At 41.2% G+C, this 23031-nt stretch overlaps 1 protein-coding gene across 3 annotated transcripts in view; it reads left to right on the forward strand.

The window, feature by feature from the left end:
• Positions 1–23031, forward strand: part of Smim14 (small integral membrane protein 14) — a 98433-nt gene that overhangs the window by 53487 nt on the left and 21915 nt on the right. The gene's annotated exons all lie outside the window — the stretch shown is intronic.

Below are 23031 nucleotides of genomic sequence, written 5' to 3' on the forward strand. Positions count from 1 at the left end.
AGTTACACCGTGCTCCAAATGCAGAGCAGCTGTTATCACCCCATCCATTAGGTCCTGGAGGGATTTACTTTACACATTGCACTTAACGGGGTTTAGGTATGTGCCATCTGGTACAGGTTTTTTGTTTGTTTATTTGTTTTTGTTTGTTTTGTTTTAAACCACTCACCAAAGGAGCCTATCCTGAAAGGAAATCCCCTCTTCACCCCAGCTTCAAAGGCTAAGTACCATGAAGCATTCTAAATCTGCTAATGCCAATTTGGGTTGATGTCTCTTAAACTTTTCTAAGACCTAAATCTCTATTGTCATTTGTTATCTCCTGAGTGATTTAGTCCAGATGCTGAGTACAAGTCTTTAAGATTTATTTTTTTCTGTGTGTGCCTACGTGTCTGCCTATATGAAAACTGTGCATATGTGAACATGAGCTTGTGTGTGTGTTCTCCTGCCAGGGGAAGCCAGAAAAGAGTATTTGGTTCCCTAGTGCTGAAGCCAAAGGTGGTGTTGAGTTTGCTTATGAGCCACCAGACAAGGGTACTGGGAACCAAGCAGGGGTCCTCTAGACAAGCGGCTAGAGCTTTTAATGACCAAGCCATCTCTCCAGGCCCTTTAATTAAAAGGAATTATGCACTCAGTATGCATTCCTTTCCCATTCCTGTTGCTGCCGTCCTTGCTATGCTACCACCATCTCTCATGTGCTCAACTGAAGTAATTTTCCGGTCTCTCTCCAACTTTGGCTGCTTATGATTTCTCATATCACAACCTAAGAGCTTCCTTAAAATGTAAATTAGATCCTCTCTCTCTCACACACACACTCTCTCTTTCTCTCTCACACACATAGACTTGATTGAAAGTCTTCGTCTTCTATTCAGAATAAAATCCTTGCCTGGCATGGTGACTACACCTTTAATCCCAGCACTCTTGGGAGGCAGAGGCAAGCAGGTATTTTAGAGTTGGACGCCGCCTTTGAGTATCAGGCTTGCCGCTCTTTCTTACCATACTTTGTGTGTCTATATTCTGCCTAGTTCTGTACTCTGGAATTTGGTCACATCAGTATATTCCTGCTTTCCACCCTTTTGTTGTTGTTGTATCTGAGGTTAGTATTTGAGCTACTGCCTAAAGGTCTTTGTTTTTCCTGTACCCTTGTGCTTCAGAATTCTCCAAGTCTGCTATGGACAATTCATTTCTGTCATTCACTGGACAGTTCAGATATTGGTTGTTCAAAGAAATTACCCACTTCTCTGTTTTGTTTTTCTTTTTTTAAAAAAATAGTTTGTTTAACTTTATTTTATGTGCATTAGTGTGATGGTGTCAGATCCCTTGGAATGGGCATTACAGACAGTTGTAAGCTGCCATGTGGGTGCTGGGAATTGAACCTGGATTCTCTGGAAGAGCAGACAGTACTCTTAACCGCTGAGCCATCTCTCCAGCCCCCCATTTTGTTTTTCTTACTCCATTTACCACTACCTGGATTGCCTTAATTTTTTTCCTGCTTCTTCCACTGGCAGTTCTTCAAAATAGCGTAATAGGAATTCTGTGACTGTTCTAAATAAATGAACTTGTGGATGTATCTATGCACCTCTTTAGGTATGCTCTTTCTCAAAAGGCTAATTTTCAGCAGCTTCTTATAGCACAGTCTTAATTCTGTTTAGTATTCCTTGGCATTTGGGTCAGAGAACATCCTCATTCTAGTTTAGACCTATACAGCCTTGGAGAGTGGGTTCTCAGAGTCTGTATCCTTCCCTAACCCACTTTTCTGTGGTGCTGCAAATTGAGCCCAGCCCTTTGTGGTTAGGTAAGTGAACTACCACTGAGTACACCAGAGTGTGGCTGTAACTTCTTATTGTTTTTTTTTGGGGGGGGTTATATAGCCTAGGCTGCCTGGGGCCCATCTTGAACTTCTGATCCTATTACTTCCACCAGGCTTTGGATTTTTTGAGGCCTTGTCTTGGCCTCTGTAACTAGGGCTGGCCTTGGTTAACTGGAGGTCTTCCTGTCTTTCCCCGAGAGGCTTTCCCAGTGTAATTACAGGCATGAGCCACCACACCCAGCTTCAAATTACACTTTCAACAAACCCTTTGGGTGATTTCATTGTACATTAAAGTTTGTTAATGTTTCTTGGTCTTTAATGTCTCTTTTTTTCTGGAAGACAGCTCCTTTATGGTAGTTCTGATTTGGGGGAAACAGAGTCTGTTAGATAGGGTTACTATGCTAAATATTATTCATTTTTTTCCTTGTTGCTACAGAGCAGCAGGATGGTTTCCCCACCCACATTGTACAAATGAAGACATAGTGAGTGGTTGAAACCCAAGTCTGTACTTCCTCAGCATCTTGCTGCCTGTGAGCGACAGCATTTAGAATTATACACATTGCTTTCACCAAGCTGGGCTATTTTTATGATTTTTTTCTACACACAGTGTTTTGCCTGCGTGCATGTGCACCACGTGCATGCAGTACTCACAGAGGTCAGAAGACGGCATCGGATCCCTGGAACTAAACTGAAGTTGTTTGTCCTCCATGTAACTGTCAGGTCCTCTGAAAGAGTGGCCAGTGCTCTTAACTGATGAATCATCTCTCCAGCCATAAGCTATGTTTTGATTAGGGACAAGATAGTGTTTGTTTTTTTGTTTTTTCCTATTTTCAATCTAGCTGAAAGATATAATTTTTTTTAATGCTGTTGTATTTGTCTGAAGTTGCAGAATTGGGAGACAGTTTTGAAAAGTACTCTAAGCATGCCTCTATTTCTGGATACTCAGGATGCTGAGGGAAGGGCACCGTTTGACACCAGTGTGGGCAGCATAGTTAGCCTTATTCCCAACAAAACAAACAAAAACAACAATAACAAAAAACCCTCTAAAACCCTCCAGGTCTTCTTGCTTTGCTCTGAGAGCCTCCCTGGCTAGTTCAAAGTAAGTTTGGGAGTATTTTCCTCTTGTGTGTATTACTTTATATTTCTCCTCTGAAAAAAGCCTTGTTGACAAATCATTTATCTGTACATCTGTCAATGTGGATGTCTTACTCTTTGGACTGCATTAGAATAAGCATAAACTGCAGAGTTCTCAGTGCAAAGACCCCTTTGCAAGTGAGGGAGAAAAGGTACGTGTGATTGCTGCATTCATGTCTGAGACTTCAACACATACAAGGACTAGTGTTCAGTCTTCGGTCCTCTTTTAGCTTAGCTCTTTCAGTGGAGGCTTAGGTCACCAGTGCCAGCCTTGTTTAGGGACCCCAGGCTTCTATTAATAGCCACGTATTTATCCTTGTACTTCATCTGCTTGTTACTGAAAAGTTACAAAGGGCAGGAATGTTTAAAATAAACTATTTTTATAATGCTTCCAGAAATATTTGCCTTTTCCCTGTCTTCTGCTTTCTTAATTATTTTTATTTTATGAATGTGGATGTTTTTGCCTGCATGTATGTATGTTTATGTACCACATAAGTGCCTGGTGCCCAAGGAGGTCAGAAGAGAGTATCAGACCCCCTGGAACTAGAGTTACTGATGGTTGTGAGTTACTGTATGGTTTCTAGGAACCAAAACTGAGCCCTCTGGGGCTGAAAAGATGGCTCAATGGTTAAGAGCACTGACTGCTGTTCTGGAGGACTCAGATTCAATTCCCAGTACCCACATGGCAGCTCACAACTGTCTATAACTCCAAGATCTGACACCCTCACACAGACATATATGCAGGCAAAACAAATGCACATAAAATAAAAATTTTAAATATTAAAAAAGGGTATATGTGGGCTGGAGAGATGGCTCAGAGGTTAAGAACATTGGTGCTCTTCCAGGGGTGCTCAGTTCAATTCCCAGTAATGATTATAATCATTTATAATGAGATCTAGTAACCTCTTCTGGCAGGCAGTTGTACATGCAGGCAGAATACCGTATACATAAAAAAAAAAAAAAAAGGCTCGGTCCTAGAAGAGCAGCCAATGCTTTCACCCACTGAGCCATCTCTCCAGACACTCCTTGTTTTCTGTTTTTTTGAGTCTTATGTTTTTTGTAGCCCATGGTAGTCTGTTAACACCTTTCACCCCTCTTCTGTCAGTGGTGGGAATTGAAATGCTTTAGTTGAAATATGGTTTCAATTGACTTTATGCTATAAAATATTTTGAATAAAATCACTTGAAAGTTGCACTTTATCTGGGCATAAAAATAATTTCCATTCTTATAAATAATATGATGAAGAACTATGTTTAACTCAAACTGAAGAATTATAGCAACCAATTTAATTATAAAATAAGCCATAGCAAGATGGTGGCACTTCTTTAATGTGAGCATGCAGGTGGCAGAGAAAGGCAGATCTCAGCCAGCTTGATCTGCGTAGAGAATTGCAGGCCAACCAGAGCTACACAGTAAGACTGGAAAAAAAAAAGTAATAGTAGCCAGATGGTGGTGGCACACGCCTTTAATCCCAGCTCTGGGGAGGCAGAGGCATATGGATCTATAGAGCAAGTTCTAGGACAGCATGGGCTACACATAGAAACCCTGTCTCAAAAAAACCAACAACAACAAAGTAAATTAAATATAAACACAGACTATATTTGAAACATTTTAATGACTCAAAATGAAATTAATTGTAATTCAGCAAGTCTAGGCTGTATGCATGTACTTGGATGTGCCTAGAAAATGTATGTAACAGTCTGTATTAGAAACTGTCTCTGAAGAGTGGTCTTGACTTTGGATTTGTTTTTTCCCTGGGGTGGAGGATGAGGTATTTACAATTTTTACTTTGAAAACATGTATACTTTTCTCAGGTAAACCAGCATACAGTGTATGGTGGCGCTTACACACACATATCTAATAATAGCAGTGCTTTTATTTTGGAGAAAGTTTCCCCCTGTTGCTTATTTTCATACTGGATTTTCATTTCCCTTTTGCTTTTTTAAAAATTACGGTTAAAACACAGATGTATCAGCTTTGTGTGAGTGAGGGGCGGAACTGCTTTTTACACTTGCCTGCACTTGCTGACTGACACCATTGCACTGGCAGAACTTCCACCCCTAAGGGTGCTTCCAGTCAGGGTGTGGGCGTGGGAAGCATCTTCATGACAGACATTCCAGAGCCCTCGATTTAGTGGCTAGTGTCTTTTGTCCTACAGGAAAGTTGGGTTTTTTTTTGGTTGGTTGGTTGGTTGATTTGGTTGATTTGTTTTAGACAGGGTCTCCCTGGAACCAGCCTGGACTCACTTTGTAAATCAGGCTGGCTTTGGACTCACAGAGTTCAGCCAGTGTCTGCCGCCACCACTCTCAGCTGTCATTATATCTGATAGAGCTCATTCTATCAGAGCTCATCTATAAATTGTAACACAGCTATTAAAAGCTACTTTATTAGCATTTGTGAGTAACATGTAATTACAGATGTCTAGTATGAACTTAAAAAAAATCTGTTGACATTAGACTAGTTCTATCCCCATGCCCTCTGTATGTGTGTGTGTTTCTGGGGACTGGACCTAGGGCTTTGAGCACACTCAGTAAGTCTGACCTATATGACCTATAGCTTTGTCCCCCATGGTAGACTCTTGAGAAGAAATTTTAGGAACTATTTTCAGAATTTGAAACTTTAATGGTACTGAATGTAAATAGATAGTTAATTTAGTTGAAACATTTACTTGTCCATTTTTGGTAAATTTTATCCCTTTACCTCTCCAGGTAGAGAGACTCTGAGATTGTACATGAGTAAAGTATAGCTGAGAAAAGACAAGAAATGAGTTCTCACTTGATCCTTGCACACTCCTTTAAAGTGAATGGTTTCAGTTATCAGTCCTGTTTTATAGAAGCTAAGTGATTTGTCCCTCCCAATAATGCTATTAACTTGAATCCTTTAAGACATTTTATGTGCTAATCCCTTGATGACTTGGTAAGTTGTCTAAAGTGATTTCTGGAATATGAAGTAATTATAAGGAAGGATTAAAAAAATTACTTAGAAAAGGCATGCCAGGCTGTAGTGACACGTCTTTAATGCCAGCAGAGGTAAACAGATCTCTGAGAGTTCCGAGGCCAGCCTTGTCTACAGAGTACTTCCAGGACAGCCAAGGCTACACAGAGAAATCCTGTCTCTGAAAACCAATCAATAAACCAACCAACCAACCAATCAAAAACAAAAGCAAAAAAACAAAACAAAGCAAAAAAACAAACCTAAAGAAAAGGCTGTTTTGAAAACATAGTATTATCCAGATTGTCTGTATTTCCTCAAAATGTATATCTGAAACCTTGCCTGGCAACATGTGATTAATATTAGGGGGAGACTAGCACCCATGTAACAGAACTTGTTATAGAACCTGGTGTGCCAACACATAACCGGAATTCCAGGACTTCATTGTGGATGTAGTAGGATCAACAGTTCAAGCAAGGCTTCCCTCTGATGCATAGTCAGTTCAAGGCCAGCCTGAGACCCTGAGACCCTGGTCTATACCTCTTTCCCACCCCTCTGCCAAAGAAGGCCTTTGATGCTTACTGCTTCTGTCTTGTGGACTAGCCACTGTGAAGGAGACTTAGCCACTGTGAAGGAGACTTAGCTTCTTAAGTCGTTGGACTCCTTCGTAGACCAGGCTGTCCTGGAGCTCACAGAGATCCATCTGCCTCTGCCTCCCCAAGTGCAGGGAAGACAGGCATGGGCCAGCGCCCCTAGGTTAGCAGTTCTGTTTTTGTAAGCTCCCAGGCTGTGGTACTTTGTAGCAGCTCATACACACTAAGAGCAAGGTGGAAGCAGCAAGAACAGGATTTCCAGCAACAACCACCTACACATGAAATGGCTGTGCATAGAAACTGGAGGTTCTAAAGTGCACACTAGTAAGCTTATGAGTTCACAAATGCAACCTTTCAAGGTGATCTTAGTGAGGGCTGAGGAGAGAGCTGTTAATTAACCTCACTCTTATCAAATACTTCCCTGAGTACTCCTGCACTCAGCCCATGTGTGGAAAGCAGTGAGAAAGCTTGGCTATGTTTGAGAGAGAAAAAAGGTATGGCCAGCCAGACCTTTCTTTTTTGTTTTGTACTGGACATTGGATCCCAAGTTGCCTTTTGATAAGGACTTGGGTGGGCAGGTACCATTTATAGATAGATGACCCCAAAGACACTTTGGAAATTAGGAGGCTGTTCCCCCATCAACCAGCCAGCCTAGAGTTCAGAAGGTTGAGGGGCAGAACGACTGCAAGTCTCTCTCGGGGCTCTCAGGCTCCAGAGGACCACGGATAGCATGTTCTGTGGAAGCCTGCCTTCCTTTCATAGGTAACAGTAAATCCTAGTAGATGCAGACTTCCCAACACAGGTTCATATACATAGCCATAGAACATTTTACCTCAGGATGAGTCATATCCTGAGTCTGGCCATGGTTTAGATGACATTCATTCATTCTGTAACCGGCCTCATGCTTGGCAGGTACCGTACCACAGAATTGCACTCCCAGCCTGCTGGTAACACTTAGGTAAGCTTTTGGGTTTCACATTTTTATTTTTATTTCTATTTTTTATTTCTGGAGACAGGGTTTCTCTGTGTAACAGCTCCGACTTTCGTGGAACTCAATATGTAGGCCAGGCTGGCCTTGAACTCAGAGATCTGCCTGCCTCTGCCTCCACAGTACTGGGATTAAAGGCGTGCTCCATGACAGCCTGGCTCAGATTTTTTTCTTTTTAATATACAGAAGTTTTCTGTTATGTTTGTGTATGTATGCTGTGTACATGTGTGCATGTGTAGATGCTCACAGAGGCCAGAATGTCAGATCCCTTAGAGGTAAAGTTATGAGCCAGCTGATGTGGGTGCTAGGAATTGAACTTGGGTCCTTTGGAAGAGCAGTATGTGTGTTTAAACACTAAGCCATCTCTCCAGATCCTGGACTTCTGTTTTGTTTTGTTTTGTTTTGTTTTGTTTTGTTTTTGACACCAGGTTTCATTTGTGTAGGCCTGGCTGTCTTTCTACTAGTTCTGTAGACCAGGCTGGTCTAGAGGAAGAGATCCACCTGCTTCTGCCTCCTGAGTGCTGGGATTAAAGGCGTGTGCCCGGTGACTTTTGTTTTAATTACATTTTTGGGAGAGGATTGGGGTGAGCCCTGTGATACCTGTGTGGAAGTCAGAGGTCAATTAGAGAAAGTCTGTTCTTTTTCACAGTGTGTGTCTAAGGATCAAACTCAGATTGTCAGTGTTGGCAGCAGTCCCCTTTACCCACTGAGCTAAGACTTCAGACTTTTGACTTGATATAGGAAGAAGTATTGGGGGCAATATTAGATTAGAATGAGGTATTGTATATTTGAGAAGGACATGAATTTGGCAGTGGGCAGAGGTAAAGTGGTCTGAAGGGTCCTCCTTCCTTCATGTATTGGAATTTTAATCACACGTGTAACGGTACCAGGAGGTAAGGCCTTTCGGAGATAAGTATGTCTAGTGTCCTTGTAAAAGAGACCGAGAGTTTGACGGTTTCTTGCCATTGAATAATGCAGTGGGAACGTACCACTGATGTCCAGATAGCAGGCCCTCTCAGACACCAAGCCAGCCATTTATTTATCTGACCACCTTGGGCACCTGCATATACATGACTTATGCACACAAGCATACATATAAATTTAAAAAAAGTTAATGATAGTAGAAGTGGGCTAGAAGGAAAGTAGTAGTTCTGTGTGCGTGTGCATGTGTGCGTGCATGTGCAAGCATGCACGGGTAAAAGAAGGGAAGGGAGAGAGAATTTTGAGGTTTTTGCTGAGGTTGAACTGGTGAAGGAATTTGTAGTATTTTTTTTTTTTTTTGGGTAGTTTTTGTGTGCTGGTATGAAATTTCATTGTGTTAAGTAACTTTAGTAATTCAGCTCTTGGAGTGAAGGCTATGTGTGTTGATTCCTTTATCTTCCTATAAACTTTACTGCCTGTTCTTAGGGTTCCTAAGGATTTATAGCTAAATCATTTTTAGGAAAGGAGAAATGAGAGAAGACAAGCTTGAGTCCCTTCTCTCTGCTCTGTGTGGTTTTGGGCAAGCCACTGAAACTCTCAGGACCTTAGTTCCTTCCTCTTTATTTTACTTTCTTTCATTTCTTTGAGGCAGGATCTTCCTGTATAGCCTTGGCTGGCCTGGAACTCATTTAAGTAGCCCAGGTTGGCCACCTTTTAGGTATGAGGCTCCATGCCCAGATAGTTCTTTCTTTAAATAAGTAGATGAGGACATAGGGATACAACTCATGGAGTCTTTGCCTGGTATGTGTGAGGCCCTAGATCTAGGCTACATGGTGAGACCCTGTCGTAAAATAAAAACTAAAGGTGGGAGGGAATTGGTATTCTTTAAGGCTGTGACAGGACCACTTGTGAAGTTGCCATTTTGTTGACTATGTACCTGAAAGTTGTGCTCTGAGCCTTGCTGCACAGTGCTCATCAGCTCAGCCTTCCCAGTCTCATGCCCTGTTGTTTCTTTGTATTCCCATTGTGCTACTTGAGTATATGCAACTAAATGTTTATTGTCCTTTCCACCTTCTTTATTTCTACCTTTTGAATAATATATTCTCTGAAGAGGTACTGTTGAAGTTTTTTTGTTTTTTGTTTTTGTTTTTTGTTTTTTTTTTTACTGTTGAAGTTTTGATTCTTTTTTTTTCCCCAAGACAGTTTCCAAAACTCATGTAGATCACCTGTCTCTGACTCCCTGGGATTAAAGGTGTGTGCCACCAACACCCAGAGTTTTTGGTCTTTTTTTTAAGATTTATTTGATTTATTTATTTTATGTATATGAGTGTTCTATCTGCATTTACACCTGCCAGAAGAGGGAATCAGTTTACATTATAGATGATTGTGAGCCACCATGTGGTTGCTGGGAATTGAACTCATGACCTTTGGAAGAGCAGACAGTGCTCTTAACCACTGAGCCATCTCTCCGCCCTGTTTTTTGGTCTTTTTAAAATGTTAGAATATTGGCTGGAGCGATGGCTCAGAGATTGAGATCATAGGCTGTTCTTCCTAAAGGTCCTGAGTTCAATTTCCCAGCAACCACATGGTGGCTCACAACCATCTGTAATGAGATCTGGTGCGCAGGTACACATGTAGGCAGAATGCTGCATAAATAATAAATAAATCTTTTTAAAAATGTTAGAATATAATGCTGGGTGTGGTGGCTCACACCTTTAGTCCCAACACTCAGGAAGCAGAGGCAGGCAAATCTATAGGATTTCAAGGCCAACCTGCTCTACAGAACAAGTTCCAGGACATCCAGGGCTACATAGAGAAGCTGTATCTGAAAAAAAAAAAAAAAAAAAAAAAAAAAAAAAAAAGGCCAAACAAATAAAAAGGAATGAGTTGTGGACCAGCCTGGGCAGGAGTGTGTATCTTTTCCTTGTCTGTTTCCCAGCAGACATTCAGGTGTTGAGAACTGTCATTTAGTACTGGGAAGCTCAGTGCTAGTGATTTAATTTTTGTAGCATTCTGAAGTTGCCTCTGTAAGCTTGAATCAGCTCTAATATGCATGACTGGTCCTATCTCACAAACAGAGACTGAGATCCCTTCTGGCATTCACACTGGCTCCCTGTCCAAGGTCTACAACATAGTTGAGTTCGTGATCAAATTGCTTTCATACCTGAACCCATTTTCCTTTTGTGAAAGCAGTAGCTCAGGCTGTCCTCAAGCTCACTGTAGCCAAAGATGATCTTGAACTTTTTCCTGTGTGTGTGTGTGTGTGTGTGTGTGTGTGTGTGTGCTTGTGCATGTGTGGCATGTAAAAGCCAGAGGTCTGTGAAGGTTGGCTTCCTTAATCATTATGTTATGTGTGTGAGTATGTGCAGGTGTCCTCAGAATCTGGAAGAGGTCATGGGTGTCCTTGGAACTGGATTTACAGGTAGTTAGGAGCTGCCTGACATAGGTGCTGAGAACAGAGGTCATGTCCGCTGCCAGACCATATGTGCTCCTAGCCACAGCCATTTCCATCCCAGCCTGCCCAGGTTCCTGTTATTGCTACCTGACTGCCCTAGAACTTGCTTGAACACAGAGATCTGTTTACCTTTGCTTCCCAAATGCTGGGATTGTAGGCAGAGTCTCACCACCCTGTGTTGGTTCAAGCTAGCTAGAACCTTTGTGGAGCCCCAGAACCTTTGTCAAAAGTTGAATACAGTGGTACACATCAGTGATCACAGCACTCCTAAGGCAGAACAGGATGGAAGAGACAGGAGAATCTCTGACCTAGAAGCTTATAGGTTAACAAACTTGGAGTATAGAAAGTGACATAAATTAGAGATTTCGTCTTAAAATAAGATGGGGCTGTGAATGCAAGCATATTATTAGAAAATTCTAGAACTAAATTTTGCTAGACATATATTGTACATTATTCTACATAATCATTTTACCTCTGAGCTTCATGTCAGTGTTTTAGACCATTCTGAATAGCACAGTTCAACCTCATACCTTCTTTTTCTGTCCCACATAAGAGGTGAATTGTCCCTTTGTTTCAGTGTATCCACTGTGCATATGCGACTTGCTTGTCAGTCATAGTTATCACCTACTTTTCAGAACTGACAGACTGTTAGTGCTTGTATTCAAGGAAACAGTATTTAAGACTTACTTATTTATGTGTTTGGGTATATGGGTACTTTGCATGTACATCTGCACTCCAGAAGAGGGCATCAGACAGGTGTGAGCTGCCACATGGGTGCTGGGTATTGAATTTATGACTTTCAGAAGAGCGGTGAGTACTCATAACCACTGCACCATCTTTCCAGTCCCCATATTTAACTAATAACAGGCCTTATGCAAGAGTACTGATCCTGGCAATTAGAAATACCAAGAAGAAGCTGTAAACAGTTCACCTTCAGTGAAAAGATATAAATTCTTATAAATTTCATAAGGAAAGGGAAAAATGCTGATGTCAATAAGTTCTATGGCAAGAAAGCATTAAACTGTTTTGTATAGGATAAAATTATAAAGTTTAATGTATATACTAGGCATAGTTAGAGGGTAACAATAAAGAATCATACCACAGTAAATAAATGTAGGAAACAAAACAAAAAATATTCCTCTAAGCCAGGCACCTTGGTGCAAGCTTATAATCTCAGCACTCAGGGAAGTAGAGGCAAGCAGATCTTTGAGTTTGAGGCCAGCCTAGTCTACAGAGCGAGTCCAGGGCAGCCAAGGCTACACAGAGAAACCCTGTCTCTAAACACCATAAAACCAAAACAAAACAAAACAAAAACATTTTTTTAGTTTGTTTGTTTGGTTTGGTTTGTTTTTCCTGACAGGGTTTCTCTGTGTAACCTTGGCTGTCCTAGACTCACTTTGTAGACTAGGCTGGCCTCAAACTCACAGATGGATCTGCCTGCCTCTGCCTCCCTTAGTGCTGAGATTACAAGCGTGTACCACCACGCCTTTAGTTTTAATCCTAGAGTTTAGTATGCTCAACTAGGATAATTTAGGAGTTCAGTTCCCAGTGCTCAGGAGGCAGATCTCTGTGAGTTCAAGGTTAGCCTGATCTACAGAACAAGTTCTAGGATAGCCAAGGCTACACAGAGAAACCCTGTCTTGAGAAACAAACAAAAGTAGAGGATCTCTGGAACACAGCATTGCATGGGGATTGTATCTGAGGCCATGGTTACAACCCCAGTGTCTCAAAAAGAAAACAACTTGACAGAAATTTCACATGCCTTGTATTACACCTATTCTTTATTGCTTCTTTCTTACAGTGCCTAGTATATACATTAAACTAACATGTTCCCCCCCCACCACAGGAAAATAGGGTTTAATCCTTTCCTGTGTTTCAGACATACACCATAGAGTAGTACTTCTTTTTGTGGTTATTTCTTTTTTTGTTGTTTTGTTTTTGTTTTAAAACAGGGTTTCCCTGTATAGCCCTGGCTTTTCTGGAACTCCTCTGTAGATCAGTCTGGCCTTAAACTCAGAAGCTTCCTGCCTCTGCCTCCTGTGTTCTGGTATTAAAGGCATGCACTACCACCACCAACTGATAAGAGTACTTCTGTATTAATTCTAACCAACAAACTTACTGATTGAGCAAAAGATTCAGATGATTAGACATACCCAATACAAGCACATGGTGATGTACTTGTCCCTAGAGATGACAGCTGTAAGTAGGAGGAAGAAAGTTTCTTTCTAGGGGTTGGTACTATTGCTCTTTAGTAGAGCATATAATACAAGCTCAATCCATATAATAAAAATAGGGGGACTAGAGAGATAACTCAGCAGTTAAGAGTGCTTATTGCACATTCATGGAGACCGGAGTTCAGATCTTAGCACCTGTGTAACAAGTCAGATATCTGGTATGTGTCCGTATTCCCAACTCTGAGAAGGGCAGAAACAAAACTATTGCTGTCACTTGCTGGCTTTTAGCCTGGTGGAGAAAATGCAATCCAGATTCTGGGATTCTCAAATGGATTAAGCAGAGGAGGATGCCAGGTGCCCTCTTGTGGCCTTTGTACACACATACATGCCCATTCATATGGAAGTAAGTCTTAAAATACACACACACACACACACACACACACTTTTTTTAAAGTTTAATTTTACTTGCTATGTTCATTCTTTTTGACCACATGTACATCTCTGTGAGGGTATTAGAAGCCTTGGAACTGGAGTTACAGACAGGTGTGAGGCGTCATGTGGGTGCTGGGAACTAATCCCAGGTCTTCTGGAAGAGTAGCCAGGGCTCTTAAATGCTGAACCATCTCTCTAGCCACCCAACGTTTGTTTTTCATTTTTCAGCAATATCTTCAGCAATATCAGCAATATCTTTCATTTACATGTATGTGTAAATATGAACATATATATGAACACACAATACCCATATGTGAAAATGTTATTTGATTCAAATATGTAGGAAAATAAGAGGCGGGGTAGACCATTACCTGGTTACCACTATGATTATTTCAAATAATATCTCTCTTCCTCAGTTTAAATTCCGGGTATGTGGAAGTCCTGCATGTTTTTTAAAACCTCAGCCATAAGAATTTCACATTGAACATGGAAATTCTGAACTCCTTTCTTAAGAGGAAACCAAAAGTCTCAATATTTCTCTTTTTCTTTTAGTTTCTGGGGACAGGGTTTCTCTGTTTAGCCTTGGCTGTTGGCACAAGATTTCTCCTGATGAAAAGAGAATGGAACAAGCATTTATTGAAGAAAGAGAATTGGGGGTTGATGAAAGAAAGATTAAATAAGGCTGCGTATTTTTAGAATGAAGTCTCAGACATTAAGGCAAATCCAAAGTGCAATCAGGTAGGGGTCTTTTTTTCTCCTGCTACGATGATTAGGCTGGTTTTGACCAGACAAGGCCTGAACCTGGAATCTTCCTGCTTCAGCTTCCCAAGTATCTGGGACTACACCTTTTGCCACTGGCCTTGCTATAAAAAAGTTATTATGAGAAGAGTCTTGCCTTGTAGCCCCTCGCCGACCTGGAACTTGCTATGTAGACCAGCCTGGCTGTGAACTTAGAGATCCAACCACCTTTGCTTCTGACTACTGGGATTGAGGGCATGGGCCACATCCAATTTTCAAGTTATGTATTTATTTGGCTGTGTTTGAGACTGGGTTTCTCTGTGTAGCCCTGGCTGTCCTAGAAAACTCTATAGACCAGGGTGATCTCAAACTTAAGAGATCCACCTGCCTCTGCCTCCCAGGTGCTGGGATTTAAATTATTTTTAACGTCACTTTTTCACTTTGTGTGTTTTTGAGAGAGAGAGAGAGAGAGCTGAGTGTGTATGTACACATACACCGTGGTGTGTATGTGGAGGTCAGAGGGAAAATTTGGGAGCTGGCCCCCTCCTTCCACAGTGTCTTGGTGGTTCAAACTCAGGTCATCAGGCTCACACAGCAGGTGCTTTACATGCTGAGCCACTCCTCCCCCACCTTCTAAGAGCTTTGGAGCCTCTTAGGTAAAAGAAAAGCAAATAAGCTATTTATCTGTGTGTGAAAGTGCGCACACACATCTATGTGCATGTGTCTCCAGGCCAGAAGAGGATATAGAATTTCTTGTGCTGGAGTTATAGGCAGGTGTAAACCACTTGACATAGGTTCTGGAAACCAAACTTGGGTTTTACAGAAAAGCATCAAGATACCTGGCGAAATGGCACATGCCTTTAATCCCAGCACTCAGGGAGGCAGAGGCAGGCGGATCTCTGTAAGTTCAAGGCCAACCTAATCTGCAAAGTGAGTCTAGGACAGCCAAGGCTACACAGAGAAACTTGTCTCAAAGAAACAAGCCCCAAACAAAAAATTTAAGAAAGAAAGAATGAGAGAAAAAAAAAGATAGAAAGAAGAAAGAAAAGCAGCAAGAGCTCTCAACCATTGAGCCACCTCTCCATTCCTATAAAAGAAATTCTTAATTTTACATGACAGATGATTAAAAGCCAATAATAGAAAATACCCCTGGAATCAGTAAGACAAAAGGAATTTGAAAAAGGAGAAATTGATAAAAGATGCTCATTGTCATTAAAATTAGGGAAGAAAAATGTGTATTTTGGGGCCTTGACATCCTAGCAAAGGTTTTTGTAGTGGTGCTCACCTTTAATCTCAACACTCAGGAGGCAGAGGCAGGCAGATCTCTTAAGAGTTCAAGGTCAGTTTGTTCTGCTTAGTGATTTGCAAGCCAGCTAGAGGCACATAGTGAGAACGTCTCAGAAAGAAAAGCAATGTGTTCAGTGTAGACGTAAGCATGGAGAAGAGGCATGTACAAGGACAGTACACAGCCCTTGGGAGAGTGTGGATGTAAGAGATTGTGTGTTGATGAAGACTTTTAAATAAATTATGCTCACATACTAGAGTACTATTATTTGTGGGACTCTATATTAGCAATGTATAACTTGTGCTGTTGGTAAAAGTGGCAAAGCCAGGGCGAGATTGTGTGTTGATGAAGACTTTTAAATAAATTATGCTCACATACTAGAGTACTATTATTTGTGGGACTCTATATTAGCAATGTATAACTTGTGCTGTTGGTAAAAGTGGCAAAGCCAGGGCTATGGGTAGCCTAGTGGTTGAGTTTGTGCCTAGCATCATCAAGCCCTGGGCCCCATCCTCAGCTCTGAAGGAAAATTAGTAAAGTCTTTTTATATAAGCCCTTAAATGGAGAAATGTTAGTATTCTTTCCTAAAATGTCTGAACATAAAGATGAGTGTTGCAGTATTTTTTTTTTTATTATTAGCGTGGCCCTAAGAGCAGAGTTCATGTTTCTGGGTTTTATATAAAAGGATGTAGAATTATTTGTGCCAGACTGTCACTCTGGTGCTTCTGGGGCAAGGAAGTGGATTCGAAGAGCAGGAAGGTTGCTGGTTCTGTACTTCTGAGGCCCACTGATATTAGTTGATCTGAAGACTGTAACATCACTCTTGTTACTCATTGCTAGGAGTATTTGGCCTAGTTACAAGCAACTTTTCAGCTTCTTTCTTTAAGGAATTAGGCCCTGGCTATAAGCATCAGTCTCAAAAGCACACTGTAGTAGAATTACATGTCTCTTTCATAACCTCCAGAGTTGTAGAGGCCTTTAAATCTGACACCCTCACCCCCACCCCGAAAAGGTGAAATTTGGTAAATTGAACCCACATGGCAGGCCTGAGTGTTTGTTTCTAATGGCAGATTATAAATTGATTAGCAGAACTGGAAATTTTCTTTACTAGATAAAGAAACAGCATGACTCAGCCAACTTAACTATAACCAGGTGCCACCAGGAGAAGTCTTAGTTGAGAGAGGCTGAGCATTTTTGCAGTATTGGGGATGGCTCTGGCCTCTTGACAGCCGGCCAGCATCATTTTGCTCCTTTCCTTACTGGGAATTGTCTAGGGGAGGGTGGGCTTGAGAGCTTGCTGTATGCCTCTCAGCTTTCCTTTTGTGCTGCACAAACCATTTGTCATTTACTACAGTCTGGTTGGTGTCACAAACTTCATTAGGAAAGTACTGACATTGTAAGTTAAGTGTTTAGTGTGTTATTTCCAAATGTAAACATTTAGAGGGGGCATGTCTAAGTAGCCGTTGCCTGATTTCATTGTCAACCCATGGCCATTTTTATTTAAGCCAAACGTAATACCTTCAACTTCCCTCGCTTATCTTTTTTGTTTGTTTTTTGAAACAGGGTTTCTCCGTGTAATCCTGGCTGTCTTGGATCTGTAGACCAAGCTGGCCTTGAACTCAGAGATTTGCCTGTGTATGCCTCCTGAGTGCTGGGATTAAAGGTGTATGCCACCACCGCTGAAATATTTTAGTGTGCATTTGTTTTTAACTTTTTAAAAGATTGATTTATGTGTATGTGTGTATGCCTTTGTGAATTTATGTGCACCATGTGCCACCATGGAGACCACAGGGCATTGGGTCTGCTGGAACTGGAGTTCCAGGTAGTTGTGGGTGCTGGGCACCACTCTGGGTCCTCTGCAAGAGGGGTGTGTATCTTTATGGTTTAGGCCTTGCAAGTAACCACTTGTACTGTTTTTTTATTTTTTATTTTTTGAGACAAGGTCTCCTAGATCTAGAAGACCTTGAACTTCTGATATTCCTGCAGAGTGGCCTTTCCTGTTATGAGGTTGGTGGGGTCAAGCCCTGCATGCTAGGCAAGCCCACCATCAACCAAGCTGCATCCCCAGCTTCTTGTTTGCACGTTTTTAGGAGACAAGCAGTGAAGCTGATTATGTCTTTAAGAATTAAGCCCATTCCTTTGATGTTCGCATTGTTTCACAACTTCAAGGGTGTATGCTAAAGAGGCAAGCAGCTTTAATAACAGAAAAGAGGAGAGAAAGCAGTTTTGTTTTAAGGTTGTTTTGTTGCTGTTTATTTTGTTTTGTTTTGTTTTGAGACAGGGTTTCTCTGTATAGTCCTGGCTGTCCTAGACTTGCTTTGTAGACCAGGCTGGCCTTGAACTCACAGAGATCCACCAGGCTTTGATTCCCTGAGTGCTAGGATTACAGTCATGTGCCACCATGCCCTGCATAAGCAGTTTTTTTTTTTTTTTTTTTTTTTTTTTTTTTGAGATGGGGTTTCTCTGTCTAAACGTGGCTGTTCTGGACTCAAACTCACCTCACAGAGACCTGCCAGGTCTCTGCCTGGTCACAAAGAACAGGCTGGTCTCAAACTCACAGAGATCTGCCTGCCTCTGCCTCTGAATTGCTGGGATTAAAGGCGTACATCACCATTGCCTGGCTCAAAAGCAGATTTTTAAATGACTCTATCAAGGCCTCCTTGAGGATGATTCCCACCATTCTGACTCAGTGGCCCTGCTAAGTCTTGTTCAGCACAGTGCAGCTTAGTAATGTCTGTGAAACAAATGTGAGGTGAAATTGGTTCCACAGTTCAGCTTCTGTTTCATGTTTACACACCTTGTTTCTTAACCAACTGTCCATTCTACTAAATTTGTTTTAAAAAGGTCATTTGTTTGTTTGGTTGGTTTTTTTTTTTTTTTTTTTGCTTAGCTTAGCTTTGCTTTGTTTTGTTTTGCTTTTTGGAGAAAAGAGTTTCTCAGTATAGCCTTGGCTGTCCTGTAGACCAGGTCAGCCTCCAACTCACAGAGATCTGCCTGCTTCTGCCTCCTGAGTACTGGAACTAAAGGCATGTGATACTACCACCTGTACAAAAAAAAAAAAAAAAAAAAAAAAAAATTAAAGATGTGGACTTTGGGGAGCTGGAGAGATAGCTCTGTTGTTAAGAGCACTGACTGCTTTTACAGAGGACCCAGCTTCAATTCCCAGCCCCTACAGGACGGCACACAAGTCTGTAACTCCAAGATCTGACAGCCTCACACAGGCATACCTACAGGCAAAACAGCAATACACATAAAATTAATCAATTAAAATAAATTAGAAAAGAATTTTAAAAAGATGGGAACTGTGAAGTGATCCCTCATCTGTGGAAACCAGTCACAGTGAGCAGGGTCTGCTCACTTGTTCCTGGCACATGTTATTTAACATTGTCAGGAATTCCACAAATACTTCTTCAGCTAGTGCTGTGGCTGAAGCATTAAGGTGCTGATGGTGACCAAGAGGGACTCACTGGGAGGAGAAGCAGGTCAGATTGAATTTTGTTTAAATTGGAAGACAGACTTAAAGAAAGTTGTGTTCACACTTGTAATGGATTGTTGGTGGATAGAAGCAAATCTCTCCCATACCCTAGTGCCTTCCAAGAGTCTCCACTATCAGAGGCTGGAGAGCTGGGAAGGGCCTGGGCATTTTAGTATTTGAATTTCATTTTCAAAACCTCTTAGTGAAGCTGGGCATGATGGCACACACCCATTATCTGAGGATTTGGGAAGTGAAAGTAGAAAGATCAGAGTTCACAGTCATGACCAGCCTGGGCTACAGAAGACCCTGTCTCAAACAAACAAAAATTCAATCTTAACCAACCCTTTATTCGCTGAGGAAGGCTCAGACAGAAGGAAGGAAAGACCAGTATTGTTAAAAAGACACTGGTTGTGTGAATAGGAGCACAATCAGAAGGACAAATGTATTGAGCTTTCTGTGTCTGTGGTACACAGGAGAATACTGATCCCCACCCCTGTACCTTTTAAAGATGTGGATCCAGAGTGGCTCTGGACGATGTGAGCAAGCTGGAGTTTGGTACATTGTACTTCCTAGTTTCTCCTTCTATTTCTATTTCTATTTCTATTTCTATTTCTATTTCTATTTCTATTTCTATTTCTCCTTCTCCTTGGCCCCTACAAACAGGGTTTAGATGGAAAGACCCTCGATGAGAAACAGGTTGTTCTGCAGCTTGATTTCAGGATACCTAGAAATGTCAAGTCAACCAGTAAGAAGGCTCAGTGGGGCAAAGGCATATAACTGCCAAGTGTGAAGACCAGAGATCCATCTCTAGAGCCCACGTGATGGAGTGATGGAAGGAGAGAACCAGTTCTCACAAACTGCCCTCGGACCTTCACTCAGCTCCCCCTCCACACTCACTATTTTTAAAAAAGATTTATTTTTATTGTTTTTAATTATATGTGTGTTTATATTGGTGTGTATATATGATTATAGGTACCAAATAGTTTATAAGACTGTCAGCTCCCTTGGAGCTGGGGTTATAGTCGTGAGCCACCCAACACAGGTACTGGGAATTGATCTAGGGTCCTCTGCAAGAGCAGTACATCCTCTCAATAACCAAGCCATGCCTCCAGCCCCCCAACCCCAAGAAAAAAAATTAGAAAGATTGATTATCCAAATCCTTACACTGAGATCTAATTATTTCCATAAGTTCTACAGCTTCTTCTATAGTCACACTGTTATTCATTTACTCAGAATCACACTAGTAGACATTCTGGTGTACCATTTTTTTACTTTTTTACTTTTAGAACATTTCAATGAATATCCTTTTTTTTTTTTTTTTTTTTTTTTTGAGACAGGGTTTCTCTGTGTAATTCTGGCTGTCCTGGAACCTGCTTTGTAGACTAGGCTGGCCTTGAATGCAAAGATCTGCCTGTCTCTGCATCCCGAGTACTGGGATTAAAGGCGTGTGCCACCACTACCCCATCCAGGTTGCTGTTTTCATATTGGCTTTTTAGAGTTCTCTATAAACTAAGGAAATTGGCCCTGACAGAGATTGCAAGTGTTTTTATTGTCTTTTCATTTTGCTCTGCATTTCGGGCTTATGACTTTTTGACTGTTAGAGTTGTCGATAGTTTGGTTTGCTTGGTTTGTTGTTGCTGGCTTTTTTGTTTTGTTTTGCTTTGTTTGTTTGTTTGTTTGTTTTTGGGGGCAGGGTTGTCCTGGAACTCACTCTGTCCTGAAACTCAGGCTGGCTTTGAACAGCTGTTGGCTTGTTAGTTTTTTGTTTTTGTTGTTGTTATTTTGTTTTGTTGAGACAGGGTTTTTTGTGTAGCCTTGGCTATCCTGGACTCTGTGCACTGGTCTCACATTGATCTGCTTGCCTCTACCTCCCCAAGTGCATTAAAGGAGTGCACCACCACGCCTGGCTTGTCTTGTTTTTAAATGGCTTCTTTATTTTTGTTTTTCTTCATGTTCCTAGTCTTCATGTATTTACACATGGGTCAGTTTGTGGACACTGGTGATCTTTTGAACTTTAAATCACTTGTGCATCTTGAATTTATTTTGCTATAAGATTTGTGGGTAGGAAGCCAGTTCTACATGGTAAGCAAATAAGTGTTTTACCTTTGACCTATATCTCACTCCCCCCCCCCTTTTCTTTTTCTTTTCACTGTTTAATTTTTGACACTGGGTCTTGCTAAGTTGCCTAGGCTGACCTTGAAAGTTTCTCTGTAACCTGTCCCAGGCAGGCCTTGAACTTCTGTTCCTCCAGCTTTGTATCCCAAATAGCTGAGATTACAGGCCTGTATTACTAAGCTTGGCCAGATTTCTTTTATGTATTCTGGTTTCTCTCCCAAATTTCCATAGCACAGGTGAGGTGGGGTTTTTTTTGTTTTTTGTTGTTGTTGTTTGTTTGTTTGTTTGTTTTAAAATAAACGAGGGTAAATCTATCTTTGTAGGCTTCACATTGCTCTTTGGGTGAAGACCTGATCCTCAGTTTAATCCAAAAGACCCACAGTGACTTGAATCTTTTTATTTTCCCTTCCCTTGTTCAGTTTCATTTTAAGTCATCTTTTCTCCCTGCTTGGATTTTGAACCAAAGATTCCTCTAGGCAGCAAAATGAGTCAATCTCAATACTCACTTAATTTCCCATTGCTCAGGGAAGTTTTTAAAAATTGTCTGATGGGGACTAGAGAGATGGCTCAGTGGTTAAGCATACTGCCTACTTCTCCACAGGGCCTCTGTTCAAATCCCAGTACCTACATGGTTGCTCACAAGCATTTATAACTGTAGTTCTGTGCAATCTCCTCTTCTGAGATGTATATGCAGACAAAACCCATAGAAAGATAGATAGATAGACAGACAGACAGATAGACAGATAGAAAAACTTCGAGACAGGGTTTCTCTGTATAGCCCTGGCTATACTGGACCAGGCTGGATTCAAACTCACAGAGACCAAGCTACCTCTGCCTCCCTGAGTGCTGGGGTTAAAGGTGTGTGCCACCTTATTTGTGTGTGATGTATGTTTGTGTGAATGTGTGCACTTGAATGCAGGTGCATTTGGAAACAGATATCAGAACCCTCTAGAACTGGAATGACAGGCTGTTTGAGTTGCCCAGTATGGATGCTTGGAATCAAACAACTTCTGTAAGTGTAGTTTTTACTCTTAACTGTTGAGTCATCTCTCTGGTTCCTGTTTTATGCATTTTATCCACTTTCTAAAAATTGTTTTAGACAGAAGGATAAATCTTCTGCTAGTACTTCATCCCAGAATCTCATTTTTGTTTTTCAGAATGTAACAATATGTCTCTAGCTGTTGTCATTAATTAAAAAAAAAGTTTCAGGTTTCTTTATTTTATGAAAATGAATGTTTTACCTGTATGTATATATGTATGTGTACCACGTGCATTCCTGGTCAGATGAGGGACTAGGAACTGGGCTTACAGATGGTTGTGAACCACTCTGTGGGCACTGAGACTCAAACCCTGATATTCTGCAAGAGCAACAAGTGCTCTAAAACACTGAGGCATCTCTCCATCCCGATTGCCATTAATTTACTTTTGTAAACATTGAAATTATGTAAGATACCTCATTTTTCTTTCAGATTACTCCTTTTTATTTTAAAATGTTTGTATATGTGTATGTGTGTACATGAATTTATGTGTACCACATGTATGCAGTAGCCTACAGAGGCCAGACGATGATGTTGGAGCCCCTGGGACTGGAGTTACAGGGAGTTATAAGCTACCCAATGAGGATGCTTGGAATAGAACTTAGGTCCTCTAGAAGATTAGCTCCTAACTAGAGCCATCTCTCTGTACCCCCACTCCCTTTCTTCTTAAGATGAGTCTGTGTAGCCTAGGCAAGCTTCAGACTTGCTGTGTAGTTCAGGCTGGTTTCAAATTTTCTTTAACCACCTACATTCTGGGATTATAAGCTATCATGCTCAGCCAGTCTACTCTCTTGCTAGACTAAAGGTTGCTTTAAAATTTTCAATTTAAAAAAATTTTAATTTTAGTGGCAAGAGATGCCAGTAGCTTATAGGTTTCATAATTCAAATGATAAAATTGTATATTAGTAATAGTTTCATGAAGTGCTCGCCTGGAGGTGGTGACACAAGC

This window comes from Meriones unguiculatus, chromosome 12, assembly GCF_030254825.1.
Source record: "Meriones unguiculatus strain TT.TT164.6M chromosome 12, Bangor_MerUng_6.1, whole genome shotgun sequence".
In the NCBI taxonomy this organism is placed as follows: Eukaryota; Metazoa; Chordata; class Mammalia; order Rodentia; family Muridae; genus Meriones; species Meriones unguiculatus.